The sequence below is a fragment of the Taeniopygia guttata genome, chromosome 7, assembly GCF_048771995.1.
Source record: "Taeniopygia guttata chromosome 7, bTaeGut7.mat, whole genome shotgun sequence".
In the NCBI taxonomy this organism is placed as follows: domain Eukaryota; kingdom Metazoa; phylum Chordata; class Aves; order Passeriformes; family Estrildidae; genus Taeniopygia; species Taeniopygia guttata.
The window spans coordinates 3,999,175-4,004,006 of record NC_133032.1 but is presented as its reverse complement, the minus strand read 5'-3'; the positions used below and the strand labels follow the sequence as shown (position 1 = coordinate 4,004,006).

The following is a 4,832-nucleotide window of genomic DNA, read 5'->3' as shown; positions in this document are numbered from 1 at the left end:
CCCCCTACCCTGGGGATGTGCTGCTCCCCCCAGCCCACCCCAAAATCTCATTTATCTCCCTCCCTGGAGCTGGGGCGATGTTCTGGACCTCCTCTGGGATAGGGTGTGATGGGGTCAGGGAGAGGCCAGTGACACTGGGACAGGAATCTTGGTTTTCCTGGTCTCATCAGTCCTTCCCTTTCCCTTCCCAGCCCCTGCACAGGATTTCTCAGATCTCTCAGATCTACATCTGGTAGAGCCAGGGCTATTCAGACATTGAGGGCTGGGGAACATCACAAATTCCTCAGGGTGCTCCTGCTTTTTTATGTTGGCAGCTTTTCCCTGGGCAGGATCCATCTCCCAAGGGATCAGGATGGATGAGCCCTGCTCTGCCACATTCCCCATCCTCTCTGACTCCCGACTGCTTCTTCTCCCTCCACCCAGGGCTGCTGCTGTCTTTTATATGGTACATTACGTGTTACATGGGTACAGTTTTTCCCCAATGCCTATTACCTATATTAAATGGTGCTTTTCTACTCTAAACCAATCTGTGAGTGCCAACATCACCAAGAACATGGAGGCAAGGAAGAAGAAAGAGTAGGAACAGGACCAGCCCAAATCCTTCCATCTTAAACCCTCTGACCCCCATGTACAAGACCTAAAACCCCCCTGTACAGGTGTTAAAACCCCCTTGTACAATACTAAAAAATTCTTACTTTATAACTACTTCTACTATAACATCTAAACTTTTGTGACTTCTTGTTCTCCTGCAAGGTTGGTAAATCGTTCCATGGTTCAAACCCAAAATCACAGCTGTTTCCAGCTGCCTGCCACGGTCTCAAATGCTTCTGACCTGCACCCGGAACCTCCAAAAATGTCCGAGGGACAGTTTGAGTTCCAACAACTGGAATTTAATTTATTCAGTCTGCAGGCAGGGATGGAGCACCCAACACTGCCCAGCACCCCACTGCAGCCAGGAACAAAAAGTGAGGGCACAGGAACTTTTCCCACCTGGGAAATGCACCCTGGCTTTGTCACGGCAACCTTGCACCCCAGACAAAGCTTTAGGGCCTGGGATCCCATTTTAGGGATGTCTCTGGTGCCAAGAATGAGAGCAGGCAGTGTTTGGGTCAGCTGGGATGGCTCCCACAGGGGTTTACCACACTTGCTGGTGTTTAAGGTCTCTTTTTTTTTTCATTGGAAAAGAAGCATAACACCTAATTTTTCACTCTGCACTTTGGGAATTTCATAGCTCAGAATCTCACCCTCAAGACAGTGATTATTACAGACACGGTGGTGGGGTGCAACTCTCTCCGTGTCTCTCAAAGTGGGACAGGGACAAGCTCAAACCTCTGGGAGAACAGGGTTTTATCTCCAGCTCTCAAGTGACCTCGGGGGTGGAAAACCTCAGCCTGCTGGGGATTGGTCCCTGCAGTCACCCTCTGTTTCCTCTGACTGTCCTACATTACTTGTTAGCACAACTTCTGATGCAACTTCTGCTGTTAGAAGGGACAAAACCACTTCCAGCAAGCTGTTGCAAAACCCTGAAACAGGAGTAAAACTCAGGAGTTCATTTTTAATTTGAGTTTGTTGTTTGGTTGGGGGTTTTTTTGTTTGGTTTTTGTTTGGTTTTTTTGGTGGTGGTTGTTTTTTTGGTTTTTTTTGGTTTTTTTTTTAATGCTAAGCACTGGCTTCTTTCCAATCTGCTGCATCACCCAGGAGGCTGCAAGTTCCCCTTCTGACATCTGAGAGGGAAGGTGGGGCTCCTCAGCATAAAAAGTTACCCCCAGGATGTGGAACTTGTTCTAAATCACAAAGCTTGGGTTGAAATTCCCAGGAGCTGGCAACACGTGGAGGAGCTGGCATTTCAGGGAAGGCAAGAGTCACAGTCCTCGTGATTCTCCCTGCATTAATCCCCTGGGCAGGGATGGACCTTGCTGAGGTGCTGGAACTGAAGTGGGAGGGTTTGGATTTCACCTGGAACACTTGGAATAACTGGGAGATGTCCCAGCCCTTGTGACTGGTTTGTGGTGATGACTGAGAGCAACCTGCACTGCCAGACCTGTTGCTGCAGTAATCCCACATCTGCAGGTGCCCTGCAGTGCTTCATTCCTGCCTGATACATTCTGGGAGCCAAACTGGGCTCAGGGACCCCCTCTCCCCCATTTCTCTTCCCTGAGGAGCCTTTTTCTGCCTCTCGTTCATGGCTGGGGGGGATGGAGCTGATGTTGTGGGGATATCCAGAGAGGGGAAATCCCACTCTGCATGCCCCCGCCACAGCCCTGCCGAGCCAGGGCTGGTGGCACCAGAGCAGCCATGGCTGCCCCTGTATCCCTGGAAGTGTCCCAGGCCAACTTGGATGGAGCTTGGAGCACCCTGGGCTAGTGGAAGGTGTCCCTGCCCTGCAAGAGGTGGAATGGGATGAGATTTAAGGTCTTTGCAACCCAAATTATTCTGGGATTTCGTAATTCTGATCCTCTCCTCCTGTCTCATCCTGGGAATGGTTGCCATGGGGCTTTCCTGTGTTTTGGCCGATGTGGTGCTTGATGCTGTATCCATGGATTTGCTCAGCTCTGCCCATAGGAATTCCAGTTTGTATTTCTTCCTCCTCCCAACCTGCACTAAGATCGTGTCTGACGAACAGCCTGGCTGGAAAAATGTGATTGGGATTGATTTTGTTGCTTGCAGCCGGTGCTGATTGGAGATTCTGCCACTGTTTTGTTTCAGAAGTCGATTTCCTTGTAATTCTTCCACAGTGAGGACTTGCTGCTTTCCCTCTAAGACATTAGGCCTTGCCCTGAGCAGTCTGGGCTTAAAACTGAATTTTTCACGCCGTTCTTTTCTCACAGAACTTGCTGCACCCAGCTCAGCCAAGGCTAGGGTTTCATTCTCTCTTCTTGCTTCCCATTTCTCCTGCAGGGGAAGGGACTCTCCCATCCCACCTGCTTGGGATGTCCCCCTGGAGCTGCTGGAAATGATGTCCCATGCCTTGCTAATCCCCAGGGAGGTGAGAGCAGCCTGAAGCAAGACCTGGTGCCATCAGGTCAGCCTGAAAATCACCTGGAAAACTGCCACGGGAAGCCTGAAGCAAACCACTGGGAATTCGATCTGCAGGGAAAGGTGGGGAAGGAGGGGCCAAACCTGCAGGGAATGGGATTTAGGGAACTTGCTGTCTCCATTACACCCTGTGCATGCCCAGAGCTTGTTTGTCAGCAATTAAGGCAGAGTCTTAAGCAGAGCTGGAGAACAGGATTAAGTAATTAACAGTAATTAAAGGCACATTATCCATGGATGTGGTGTTGGGGCTGGAGTGAGGAATTCAGGGTTAGACTTAACCCCTCCCTGCTCTGAACAGGCACAGATCAGTCCCCTTTTGAGATGGAGAGAGGGGGGAAAAGAAAATATCCGAGCCTTGTAGAGTTCCCTGTGTTATTTTCCCAATCAGACCTGAAGCTGCCAAGGTTCCTCTCACCCAAAAGGGCACCTTTTAAAGGATTTTCCTTTTCAGAGTTGTGCTACACAGTGCAAAGCTCCCAGGCCTTCTCCTGCTGTTTCAGGTAATAAATCTCTTTATTGAAGCTCTTCCTCTGCCATGAGACCTCTCACAAGTTCTATATTTGCCCTTGCTAGGACTTTTCTATGTAAAAAAAAAAAAAAAAAAAAAAGAAAACCAAATAAATGTGTCAGGGCTTCTGGTTTCTGCCAGCATCAGGAGGGGTTTGGAGAGTGAGTTATTACATTGGACTTGGAAGCTGGATTTATTTCTCCTGTGTTCCCAAGGACCAGTCTGTAGGGAAAAGCCAGCCTAGGATCTGCAAGGATGCAAAAGAATATAGGTTTAGGGGGACTTTGGGGAGAAAAGTAATTTTTGTTTGGTTTCTTTTACCTGATCTAGCGATTGGATCCACAGCGGATTGATTAGAGCAAAAGGGAGGACTCAGGAAGGTCTCACGTGAATTAATCCCCCTGGGATAGTCAGGAATAACTTTTCTGGGTAGGGCAAAGTCTCAGGAGCAGGGCTGAGGGGAATGAGAGACAAACTCCTTTTGCATGCTGCTCTCCCTCTGTTATTATCCACACATAAATTACCCACATTCTTTGCAAGCCGGGTCTTGTCTTGGCTGAGGGAGCTCAGATCACCAGAAATGCACCAGTTTTCCTGCACATTTCCTGACACAAGGAGTTCCAAGAGGGCAGGGGCTTGGGAGTAGGGGGGAAATGGGATAAGATTTCTCCTGCTGCCATTTCTGAGAGTTTCCTGGGATTCCTGGGCTACCAGTACTGGAAATTTGTGGTTACCCAGTGAGAAAACAGCCCCAGCATGAAGAATACCCCTTGTGCCCTTCCCAAATTTCATTATATACCTTAAATAATGCAAAATTCCTTCCAAAATTCCTGGTGAAAAGCCATCTCAGAGCAAGCATGATCCATCCCAGCAGGGTTGTCTCAGCATTATCCAAGGTTGCTGTGCCTCCTTTCTTGTTCCCCCTCACTATGGCACTTTGCCACCAGCATTTCCATGAAATGGCTCCCTTTTTGATGAATCCTTGGGGTTTTTTTATTTTGTGGATGGCCAGGGAAGAGCAGCACTGGCTGCTTTCCAAGCAGCTCCACTGCAGATGCCAAGGTTTGCACAGGGGCCTCTCTCCCCCCCTGGTTAATGGATCACCAGGACATGACCTGGCTGAGGCTGCTGGGAACAGGGGCTGGATAAACACCCACTCCATGGGCAGCATTCCCACTTAAGGGCTTGGCAGAAATTTGGGGTGCCCAGGCAAACAGGTGCCCCCAAAGCACCTCATCCTCACCCCAAAAAAAGGATCCCTGCCACCTCCAGCTGAGAGTCTGGGGGA

At 49.4% G+C, this 4,832-nt stretch overlaps 1 long non-coding RNA gene across 1 annotated transcript; it reads right to left on the bottom strand.

Moving 5' to 3' along the window:
- Positions 1-3,525: 3,525 nt before the first annotated feature.
- LOC140684544 (uncharacterized) lies at positions 3,526-4,600 on the bottom strand. The gene is made up of 2 exons (XR_012056932.1): positions 4,344-4,600; positions 3,526-3,791 (listed from the first exon to the last, which is right to left on the bottom strand). It is a non-coding gene; the product is annotated as an uncharacterized lncRNA (long non-coding RNA).
- Positions 4,601-4,832: the final 232 nt, after the last annotated feature.